A 12,372-nucleotide genomic window follows, 5' to 3' on the forward strand; every position below is an offset into this window, starting at 1 on the left:
GAGGAAAATATCTGCTCTGAAACATAAATAATTTGCCTTGGTTTAAATACTGTCATTGATGTATTCTTGAACCGAAGCATTTCTCCAGCTGTGGTAAGTTTAACATAAACAAAATCCTGAAACACATTAATCATCCTATTTCACTCACCATTTGCACAACATAGTGTTTCTTGTGGTCCCAGGTGCATAAATAGTCTGATCTCTGAAAGACATAATATTATGTTTCAATGTTTTTTGGGGGTTTTAGGGGACAATATACTATAAGCACATACTGAGACCCGCATGAAGCCCTCACATTTCTGCGTAACAATTCTTCTATACCAGTGGGGAATTAAAGTGTCCTCTGAAAGTTAAAGGGATTTGGAAGCATTGCCATATTCTGTACAATGGCAATCTAAACTATGCATCTTTGAAACATGAGACTGACCAACCAAGATATGCTGTGCCATAAGTATTTAGCAAATAATATGAAATGAGCAGCAAGCTTGCTGCACATTATGTCACCATTATCCACGACCATACTGATTCAGGAACTTATCCGCCTGTCTTAGGAGCCAGCTCACAAATATGGGGAGGCCACTGATAACCCACATGACTCAGCTCTTTAAAAAATGTTGTGAGGTTATGTTTATAATGTCCAAGTAAAATAAGAGGAGGGTGGCTGATGTTATTGACCTGATGGGTCATGTGATGATGGTGGAATCTGATTTCAGCTGATTGAACTGATGAAGTGTCATAGGTATAGACTGATTCTTCTGCTGTGTACTTGTTAGGACTAGAATTCATCACTTCTTTTTACCCTAGAGAACTGTCAATAGCTTTCAATTCTTCACTACTCTATCTTGATTTCCCCATAGCCCCTGGACCCAGTCTGATCCTTGGGGTTTCCAACACCAGTGGTAAATCTTAGTATCAGAAATAAGATAGCATTGTGTTAACTTATCATGTAAGGTGGGTTCCTCTTATATGGTGGTATGTTAATGTAATGGCAAAGCTAGGATTGATATTGTGTCTGCAGTGAATTTGGCTGCTTTCAGTTGTGATTTTTGTGATAAATGTACAGCATACACTGAAGCAAAAGTCTTTGAAGAGCCACAGCACCTGGAACAGCTGACCAATTGTAACATGGGAAGGCATGAACAGACACACACACAATCACACAGAGAGAGAGACAGAGAGGATTGATGAGTTGTATCCCAATTGATAATCATACTACATTTGTTGCTTGGATTATTTTATTTTATTGCTGTCAAGTCACAGCCACCTTATGGCTACCATAGCATTTTCAAGGCAAGAGACATTCAGAGGTGGTTTGCCATCATCTGCTTCTACACAGCAAACCTGAACTTCCTTGATGGTCTCCCATTCAAGGGATGACCCTGATTTTAGCTTCTAAACTCTTATAGGATCATGTTAGTCTGGGCTATCCAGGTCAGGGCATTATTTTAATAGTCTCCCAGAAATAGCTGTTCCATTCCTCCACCAGAAGATGTTAATCAACAATAGACGATTTCCTTCTCTTAGCAATCTTTATGCACCTTACCACTAGGAAATCATTGACAGTCTCTTGATCTTGACAAAGGGAGCATTTGACTATAGGAAGCTTATACTCTGAAAATCTTGTTGGCCTCTAAACTGACACTGGACATGAACCTGTTTCCTAACAAAAGTACCCAAGGATCACCTGGAAAAAACACACCTATGCATTTTAGTCCATTTTATGGATTATTTGTGTTCAGAATTTTGAGAGAACCACACAGTTCTTACACTGTTGAAAATCCTCTCCTGACACTCTCCACAGTTAATTTAATTTTTCCAGTTAAAAAAATACCATGGGTGCTCCCAGGTCATTGATGTGACTGCACAGTATCACAGGGTGCAACAGAACCCTGTTTAGTCCACATCATTCATGCATGATCACTTAATGTTCTCAGCTATTACAAACAAATAAGAGGCCATGTGCACTTAACATATCCTCATCTGTTATATCATATGGGAATCCCCTCCATGCAGTGCAAAGCATTTATAATGGACTGGATTGAGATCCAAGTGTATAATGTCGTATAGTGATTTTCTCTTCGGTTTAAAGCAATGGAACATTTGGGTCCATTTCGAAATGCGACTAGATTTTGGACACATAAAAATACCCAAGACTTTATTAAACACTGGTTGAGAACTAGTGATCTCAGTTTTGTGCCTGCAAGGGGAAACAACAAGAGAGAGCAAAGAAAGAACTACTTGAAACAAGTACATTTAATGTATGTTTAATATAAAGAGGAATCTGAACAGGCCCTTAGTGCTTTGGGGAGCTGATAGGCAGATCAAATGATATTATGTTTTCTACAATATTTGTGGGAACAAAGTACTCTCTAGTCCCACAGACGTTAATAAGAGTTTCAAATGCCATTCTTCTGATGGCATTTTCTTTTATTTGTTCCTTTCTTGTTCTTGTTCATAGAATCATACAATCACAGAGTTGGAAGGGGCCATACAGGCCATCTAGTCCAATGCCCTGCTCAATGCATCTGTTTAAACATCTGTTTGCTTTAACTGTTTAAATCCCATTTATTTAATTTTCCTTTATTGTCTTTTAGACAAGGAAAACTTCTCAATATTTTTGTTTCTATTTGCTTACTGAGTTTCCCTTTTACATTAAATCTATCCAAATTCATTTGCAGATGACTTGATGCATAGTTCTCTTCTCCCAAACATATTAATAAAGCCCACAGAGTATATGGCCATCAGACAACCTTGAGCTGACAGCATAATAATACACCAGAAAGCTTTTAAATAATATCAGTTTTCTGCAATATATCATGCACAATTTGGAATAATTGGACACCTTGTAAAACAATTTTGAAATGTTGAAATTCCTTTTCTTCTGTCTGCTTTCAAAAGTTGAAGTGACTCTAATTTGCATCCAACCCATCTTGTCTCTTTTCTTCCTGTAAATAAATAAACAAAAAATAAAATGGGTGATCTTTGTCTCAGTTGACTGAAAACTTCTATACTTCCTTTACAGGTCTCCATTAGTTGAAAGTGGCTTTAGCTATCAGGACTCTATACATTTCTGTCAATTACAAACATTTATCACAATAGGCCCTTTCTTTCCTAAAATGGTCAATTAAGGTTCATGAAAATAAATGGCAAATCATTTACAGGTCTGGGTCCCTCCCCCCCCCAGCAGCATTGTCATTCATTCATGGAAATTGCAAACCAAAATATCAGTGTTTCTTCATGAAAAAGAAAGAGCATTCATGAGTCTCAATATTGTTTCCTTGTATTCTTTCTCTGAGATGTGCTTCAGACTTAACATTGCTACCACTAGAAGTCTGAAAGGTCTTAAATATTCACAGTGCATTAAAAAAGGCTGGGTTTCTAATTAACTACTCCATTTTTTCAGTTTGCATAAAACACATTATAAAATCAATCAAGGAAGTTGCCTTCAGTACAGAAGCTGGAGAGTAAAGGTTCATTTAAAAATAGATTTTAATGTGAGCAAGGAAAGCAAATGAATTAAATGAATAAGTGATTCAAATACAAGGTATTCCAAACTGGAGGAGAAAGGAAAACTTATATGTACATAAAAGAGTACAGGTAAACTTTGTATGCCTTTATTTATAATCCACAATTAATAGTGTTACCCTTCATCAATGTCTGCTGATTCTAGTTTTACTATTCTTTGTCTGTGGCTTTTAATCCAGTCCACAATCCAGGCCCACTGCTTCGTAGTATAATTTTATGTTTGGAACTGCTAATCCTCCTCTCTTTTTCTTTTCTTGTAATATTTTGAAGCTTATTCTTATTTTTTTGCCATTCCATATAAATTGGTTTATTGGTCTCTGCCACTCTTTCAAATATCCTTTCTTTGGAATAGGAAGTTTAGTTCTGGCAGCACATTCATTTTGATTGCAGATATTCTTCCCAGCCACAAGATTTTTAATTTTTCTGATCTAGATAAATTTGCTTATATCAATTTCAAAGTTTTCTGGTTCTTGTTTTAGAAAAGGTTACACTTTTGCTCAGTCACATTTATTCCCAAATCCCTAATGGGATCAGTAGTTGCTGAGTACTCTGTTCTCTCTATAATCTTTTCTTCTTGTTGCATTAAAATTTTTGTTATCATTTTTGTCTTCTTTCTATTAATTTTATAGCCTGAAAAGGATCCAACTTCTTCACTATGTTCAATTACATATTGTAACCAGGGGTCATTTCATAGAAAAAGAGCTAGGGGAACTCATTAGCATAACTCATTAGCATATGCCACACCCCCTGACATCAGGGGCCCGACGGTGGACCTGCAAGGCCGGCGGAAGTGCAAGGAAGCCCCGCCAAGGCCCTCCCTGGCCCCAGGCAGGCAGGGGTGGGGAGAGTTGGAGACACCCTGTGAGGTAGGTGGGGCTGAGAGAACTCTGACAGAAACTGCTCTTTTTCAAGAACAGCTGTGCCAGAACTATGGCTTGCCCAAGGTCATCCAGCCAGGTGCAAGTGGAGGAGTGTGGAATCAAACCAGGTTCTCCCAGATTAGAATCCGCACACTTAACCACTACACCAAACTGGCTCCTGTGACAGACTTCCCTGATGTTGCACGTCCTGTGTAGGACCCACATATCTCCCTCATACCTTGGGCAGCCATTACTGACTTGACCAGAACTCCAGGGTTGGGACCCTAGGTGGCAGGTAGCCACAAAAACTGGACACAGGTATCTCCACCTCCCTCCTTGGCCCCAGAGCTTTGGGAACCAACTAATGATGTTATCTCCAAGTGCCAGGATACCAAAGATAACATTGGGGGACATAGAGCCTTGTCATCAGGCCAGTTGGTAAGGATGGAGGCAGGCAGCAGAAGTCCAACTGTGATGGGAGTAGCCCAGCCATGCAAGAGGGCCTGGAGACCCAGATTGAGAAGGCTAGTGAGAGAAAGGGGGAGGACCAGCAATGATAGAGCAGAAGACTGGGGGAGGGGGGAGAGCTTCTTCAACCTCTACCCCAGATAATGGATCAGGCCATAGGGGCGGGGCCAAGGAATGGAGGTGGATCTGATTTGTGGGGGTAGGGAGGAAGCATAAATGGCAGCTCCACAACCAGGCCAGGGACTAGAGAGGGAGCGTTGTAGTGTCCAGACAAGGGAAACACTCTAGGAGAGAGTTGTGTGAAAAAAATTACTCAAAATTTTTTTCTCAACATAATCAGAGGATCAAAGAATGATCACATGGACAGAAAATTTCCTAAAGTTACTAATTGAAGCTTTGATTATTGAAAGAAGAATCCAAAATTCTATTTTGTAGCTTTACATATAGATCAAGTCTTAAGTCAATATCAAACCCATACAATTTTTTCCCTTAAGTATCATTTTCTAAATCATCGGGGCTTTGATTTTTATATTCAAATCTATAAAACAGCTGTGTCTTCAATTAAACAAATATTTCTTAGGGTCTACCGCCAAAGATTCAACACAGGACAGGGTAAGTATGTGTCAGCTATCTGAAAAGACATTTTATAAAATTGACACTTAAGATGAAACAGAATGATGGATATGCAGGCCTTGAATTTTGACTTGAAACTGAGCTAATAGACTTGATCAATATCTTGGTTGTTATACTTTTTTTGGTTGCTATTTTAATCAATGCATTCTACTTACTGAATGCCTACTGCAAAAAGAAAAGTGTTTTTCTTCTGTGTATTCTGTAATCTTAAGCCATTTTCTCCATAATACAGTATTTATTTAGAACATTTATATGATGCCTTTTATTTTAATCTTTCTACTGCATTCCATGGCACAGTTGGCAGATTTTTGAGATCAGATGAACTAGTTAAGTTTTGTTGTGGATTTCTATCATTAGATGCAGAAAAACTAGTTGTTAACATTATTGTTCACATAATTTATGTTTCACCGATGCATCAATTCATAGAGATTTATTAGGTTGTGTGAAGTACATCGTTAAATTTTGCTGTGCACTTGATAGTGGATACAACATTAATTAGTCATTGGCAAAACATTTTGCAGAAGCTTATGAATTTCTTATCACCAATTAACAGTATTGAAAGTGAGTAGGACAGACTGGACAGGAAATAATTATGGAGTTCTGGCAAAACATTAAAGCAAGTTCATTGCTGAGCTTAGAGTTCTAACATAAGATTATGGAGCATCACACAAGGTATCCAATCAGTCTCTACTCTCATCATTCAGAGTAGTGGCACTTCTAGAAGGACAGAAAGGTCATCTGATCCTCATGAAAAACGCTTACTTTGAAAACGAAGGCATTTGACCCTTAAATGTTGACAATTTCTCCCACTGGACACAGAATTGTTTTGTCAGCATCTCCTGACCTTTATCCTTCAGCAATAAATAAACAACATACATTTTAAATACCCTTAACAGCAGTCCTACTGCTAATCAATAGTTTCTGAGTTATTTTCCATGGATGGAATCCAAACGTGTGTTCTGTGCAACACACCCAAGTGTAGAAATGTTGTCCTGCCTAAGTTGTTAAGAAGAAATGTTTTAAATTTTGCACTTTTAAAATATTCTAGGCAATCTAATTAAGGTCACCCTAGTTTGTATTATCCTTTCGATCTATTTCTTGCCAAGCTATTATGTTCCAAGCATACTGAAGCTTATCATCTTGGACAATCCAGTGCTACAGATCAGTATATCTGTGGTGGGGCATCTGAATTTTTATTTGTGGCAGCTAAACGGGGTATCCTGATTTGTTGCTATTTTTCAAAGGGCTGTTGTTAGTTCTCTACTTGTGCCCCTTAAAAACTGTCGCAGTATCTATGTGCCTGTCTGTGGAATTTCCCAAGTTCCAACTCAAGAAATCCCTCAAAGTGACTTGTGAAGCAAACATAAACAATGCCAAATAAATTATTGATGCACAGGAGCTATGCTATGTAGTAGAACAACCCAGCAAGAGGGTTGAGTTGGGAGTGAGACTCAGGCTGAATCTTGTTAAACTAGTTTCCCTGAAGGAAGGGTCATTCTCTTGAAGCAGTATGAACAACATTCTTCTAACCCACATTTAATTTCTTCCAGTTTTTGAAAGTGAACACTTTCCAGTTCTGTCAATTCATCTGTCACTGCAGCAAACATAAAGTGAAAAAAAATGAACACAGAAAGACTATAAAATAATTTGTATAAATACATTTACCTAATGATTGATTTTAAAAAGCAATTTAATAACTACATGTTCCAACAAATTGTCATGACTACTGGATTTCCTTCTTTTGTTTGTTTCCAATTGATAGTGCTTGATTAAAGTCATAAAATATGTTTAAGGTTGCATAAACAGTTGTTGTGGAAGGCATAAGACTGTGATGCATTAGGAGATGGAACAAACAATAAACACAGATGGTTTGTATCTTGCAAACGCTTCACGATGTTGTTTAGAAGCTGCCTCCAATGCTACGGTTACCGTAGTGACTGCACTTAGAATGGGAGTTATGATTTATCCCACTGAAAGTGCATTTTTTTAACATCAATAAAGCATGAGAGTTTTCTTATCACTTTCACAAAATAGAGATTATAAGAAGCTACCTTTTTGCTCCAAACTCTAAATGATGGGTCTGAATAAACTAAGCTGACCTTTATTAACTGTTTTTATTATTGTCCTCATTTTGTGTCCATTTTGACATTTCAGTTTTATTGGTTAAAGGAAAATGGAAGATAGTGGGACTTCCGCTGCGGAAAAGAAAAGAGGCTTGTATTTGATGAAAAACAGCAGCTTTGTTTTCTTGGCATGCTGTTATATATAGTCAGAACAAAAGGCATATAAATAGCTGATCTAGATTCTATGCCTTGTCATTCAGCAGGTCACTATTTTTTTTTAAAAGTGCTATACAAATCAATAGGAATCATTAACAAGGGAATATCTAAGGACTACTTTTCATCCATATCTATTGATTTCACTCTCCCACCCTGACTCCAAGAGCTCAAGGCAGTTCTTTCCTCCTTCATTTTATTATCACAACAACGCTGTGATGTCTGAGAACAACTGACACATGGTCAATCAGTGAGCTTCATGACTGACTGGGGATCTGAATCTTGATCTCTCCAATCCTAGTCCGATACTGTAACAATTACAACTCACTGGCAGTGTTGCCCTAGTTACATCATTCTAGGACCATTGACCGCAGTGAACTTAGAAGGGTATAACTCTGCTTAGATAGCACTGTGGCTCTTCAAACCCATACTTCAGTTTTTCACATCATTTAATACCATGTTAACTTTAAATTGCTCAGATATACAGTTTAATTGCAATCTGCTGTCAAACAGTCTTATGCTTTGTAAGTGATTTCTAGAAGATCAGTTGCCTAAAGGCAAATTAATTGATGCAGTTTCCAAAGGTACTCTTCATTATTGCCAGAAGTAATTGGACCAAGTTTAGAACACTCTTGTTATCAGAAAGGGATTTTTTTTCCTAGTCATTCATATTTTAATTTTTTTGAAAGTGTTAGTTGAATATTTCCTTACAAACATCAGAAAATTCAGTGCAAATTAATCTCTCTCTCTCTCTCTCTCTCTCTCTCCCCCTCCCTCCCTCCCTCTAAGGGAAAATGCTCATCTAGCCCTTTTAAATATCCCATCAAACATATCTTCCTTCCACAATGGTGCCACAGTTATGAACCCATCAGGGAGGCTGCCTGGCCTCACCATTCCTCTGTCTGGTTGGGGGGGGGGCAATGGCCGGAGGGGCACTTGGAAGCCAGGCCTGTGGGCAGCAGCTGCAGTGTGCATCCAGGAGGGGTGGTGCAGTCCCCTGCCAGGTTGTTTGCTGGGCTGGAGGAGGTGCTCCTCCTGTGGTGGCTCCCACTCCCCTCCTCCCTTGGCTTGCCTTCATGTGTTGGCTGTTGGAGCCTCAGCTGAGGCCCCTCAAGCTGACATTGAGCCTCCTGAATTTTGTCCCCCCAGCCCCCCTCTCTCAGAGGTCCTGCCTGCACCCTTGCTTGATAAGGATCACTTTTTGTTATGCTTCTGGCTCAGAATGACTTGCCAGTTTAGTCATTATTTAGGCAACAGTTGTAGTTTAGTTTAGAAGATAGGTAAGAGCTTTTGTCTACATTCTACAGATAGGACACGTGGATCCACTCTCTAGTTTCTATTCACCTCACAGCAAGGGCATTATTAGCCGGAAAGTTCCATGAACACTGCATTATAGTAATAATCCAGAATGTGATCAGGATATAGAATACCTTGCTAGATCATACTTTTTGAGGAATATCTACACTTCTCATTAGCTGAAGCTGATAAAAGGTGCTTTATCACTTGAAGGACACTTGAACTTCCAACCATAGGCCAGGATCCAGAATATAAAGGCACTGCTGGATAGATTATGCAAATGGGGAAAAAAGGTTTTTGAGGTGCCCTTTGTAAGATCATGTTTATATGTCCTTCCAGTACAGTCTGTTCACTGGACAAGGATAGGATTGCTACAAATTCCCTGTGTCAGCAAACATGAAACCATTGTTTCATCATGGATTAGCTCCTTTCTTTGCTGATGGAACTATGATATCACTAGAAAATGTTCATATTGGAGAGCTGAATGAGACAAAGAGAGCTAGTAAAATGACATTAATCTGGGACATGTAAGAACCAGATCATTGCCTGAATAGGACTAATAATCCATGCACCACTTCCTCTGATTACCTATCAGGTTGGGTTTTATAAGCTCTATTTGGGAGCTCCCTCCAGCCTGATATACTAAGATACCACATGCAGGGTTGAAGCTTTGTGTGGTTTCACTGAAACCATTTCTGCACAAATACAAATCTCCACATGGGTGTTCTTAAATAATCAAACTTTGTAAAACTTTCTGCACAACTTTTTGCCTCCCCAGGAGTAGATACAAATTTAGTGCCCCATTACCCCACATTTTCCTAATCCACTTTTTCCACCATTTCCCCCCTTCAAATCTGAACTTCCAGTTTTCCAGTGAGGAATTCCAGATTTCAACTTTTGTTTCCCACCACACTTTTGTGTCATCAGTGTCCCCTCAGGTTGTCCCCCGAGCAATCCATTAATTTTTTAAAAGTGTAATATTGCCATAGAGCCCCAGGGATGACTCTTGCGCACCCAAAGCAGCAGGGAAGGAAACGGAACCACCACCCCAAACATATACCACAGCCATTTTTATCTCCCCTCTCCACCCTTTTCCAGAGGACCTGCAAACTTTTTCCTGCTTCATCTGGCTTGCCTCTCCTTCTCCCCCTTCTGCCTGCCCTCCTGCTCCAGGAAAGCCTTTGGGCGAGCATGGGGGTGGTGGGAGGGGACAGGAAGGGAGAAAGAGAGAAATACAGCAATTCACTTGGAACCCAGGCAGAAGCCACAGCAGCCCAGCGTCCTTGGCAGGGAGGATTCTTTGGGGCCCTGTGCTGGGGGGGGGGGATCACTGAGCTACAATTTGAAAACTGGGGCACTATTATCGGGGAGAGGCAAAGGACAAGTGGCTTGAAGGGGAACGGGCTGGAGCGACACTGACAGGCAGGTGATCGATCGGGAATGAGGTTGCCGGGGGGAGGGAGGATTAGCCAAGGATTGGGGGAGGAGCCCGTAAAAACCATGGAGGGTGGGCCACGTGGGCCCCACAGTAGCTATAGGCCTGCGTGAAGCTGAGATTGGATCAAGGCAGCAAGTGTGGGGGTGCCACTGGACTCAGGCTTTGTTCTCACATCTGTTTGTTAGTTCTTGCATTTGTGTGCTAATCTGCTGCTATTCATTGATCTTGCCACGAAAGCTTACACCTTAAATAAATCTTTGTTGGTCTTAAAGGTACCATTGGACCTTTGTTCTACACATTCAAGTGAACAGCTTTGCAATGGCTTCATAAAATATTATTTATTAGACTGGTTAATATTCCATGAAGAATATTAACACTCCATATCATTGAGTAATGCCATGAAACCATTAGTGTAATCAGGGGTCATTTCCTGCAGGAGACACAAGAGTGGAGCTCCGGCAGTAAGGAGCCCAGGGGGCAGGTACATGCAACAAGTCCCACCCCCTGCTCCCAGCAGCCCTCAGTCAGAGCAAGAAGCAGCCAGGTAAGTTGCAGAGCTTCCCCCAGCCCCCTGGTCCAAAACAGTCTAGTGGCACCTTTAAGACCAAGTTTTATTCAGGGACAAGCTCTTTCTCCTCTGTGAGGGCAGATCTGCACATTCCCCCCCCCCAATAGCTAGCAATCCAAAACAGTCCAGTGGAGCCTGAACAGTGGGTGTTCCAGTGATGTCAGGGGGTGTAGTGTATGCAAATAAGTTATGCTAATGCATTATGCTAATGTGTTATGCTAATGAGCTCCTGCACCTCTTTTTCTACGAAATGATCCCTGAGTGTAATTAGTGCTAACAAATGCTCTTGTTCTGTGTGATTTGCCGGTTTGGTTTGGTGTTTTTTTCCAGACACTGTTCAGCACATTCCCAGGCCCCTCAGACTATTCAGGCATAAGTGTCTGGTTTGGCTACCTTAGGTATACCTCTGGCTGGTATCCTCTGTGCTAGTATGTCACTTCCAGGTAGGTCTAAGGATCATTTCAGATTCTATGGTAAAACTAGAGTTTTCTGTGATTCCTAGATCTACCCATCCCAGAAGTGAAGTAATGGTATCAGCAACATGGCCAATGTCACATGCCCTCCAAAGTCCCCACTTCCAATCCTCCTGCTGTTTGCCCCCATGTTGCCAACTCCCAACCCTCCTGGCCTGACCTGAGTTCCATATTCACCATTATTCATCCATACTGAGGTGATGGGGATTGTGATAGGCAGAATAGGTTTGTTGTTCAGTTGCACAGTCGAGTCTGACTCTTTGCAACCCCATGGACCACATCACTCCAGGCCCTCCTGTCTTCTGCCCTCCTCCAGAGTTTGCTTAATTTCATGTTCATTGCATTGCACTGTCCAGCCATCTCATCCTTTGCCGTCCCCTTCTTCTTTGACCTTCAGTCTTTCCCAGCATCAGGGTCTTATCTAGTGAGTGCTCCCTTCTTATTTGGTGGCCAAAGTATTTGAGCTTCAGCTTCAGTACCTGGCCTTCCAGGGAACAGTCAGGGTTGACTTCTTTGAGGATTGACTGATCTGATCCCCTTGCAGTCCAAGGGACTCTCAAGAGTCTTCTTCAGCACCATAATTTGAAAGCATCTATTTCTAGGTTACAAACCTAGAAATTCTTGACCTACTCAGCAGTTTCTTCATCAACCTGTTCCAGTGCTCCAGACAGACAAGGACCTAGGTGTGTGTTGGACTGGATGCAGGTATCATGCTGTTGATTACTTGCCCAATGCCCCCTACATACCTAGGACTGCTGGCACTTAGAATTATTACAATTAATCATTAGCTTGCTTTCACAAAGCCATAAAGAAATCTATCAGCTAGCCAAAGTTA

The sequence above is a fragment of the Gekko japonicus genome, unplaced genomic scaffold, assembly GCF_001447785.1.
Source record: "Gekko japonicus isolate JY-2015 unplaced genomic scaffold, Gekko_japonicus_V1.1 scaffold845, whole genome shotgun sequence".
NCBI lineage: Eukaryota > Metazoa > Chordata > Lepidosauria > Squamata > Gekkonidae > Gekko > Gekko japonicus.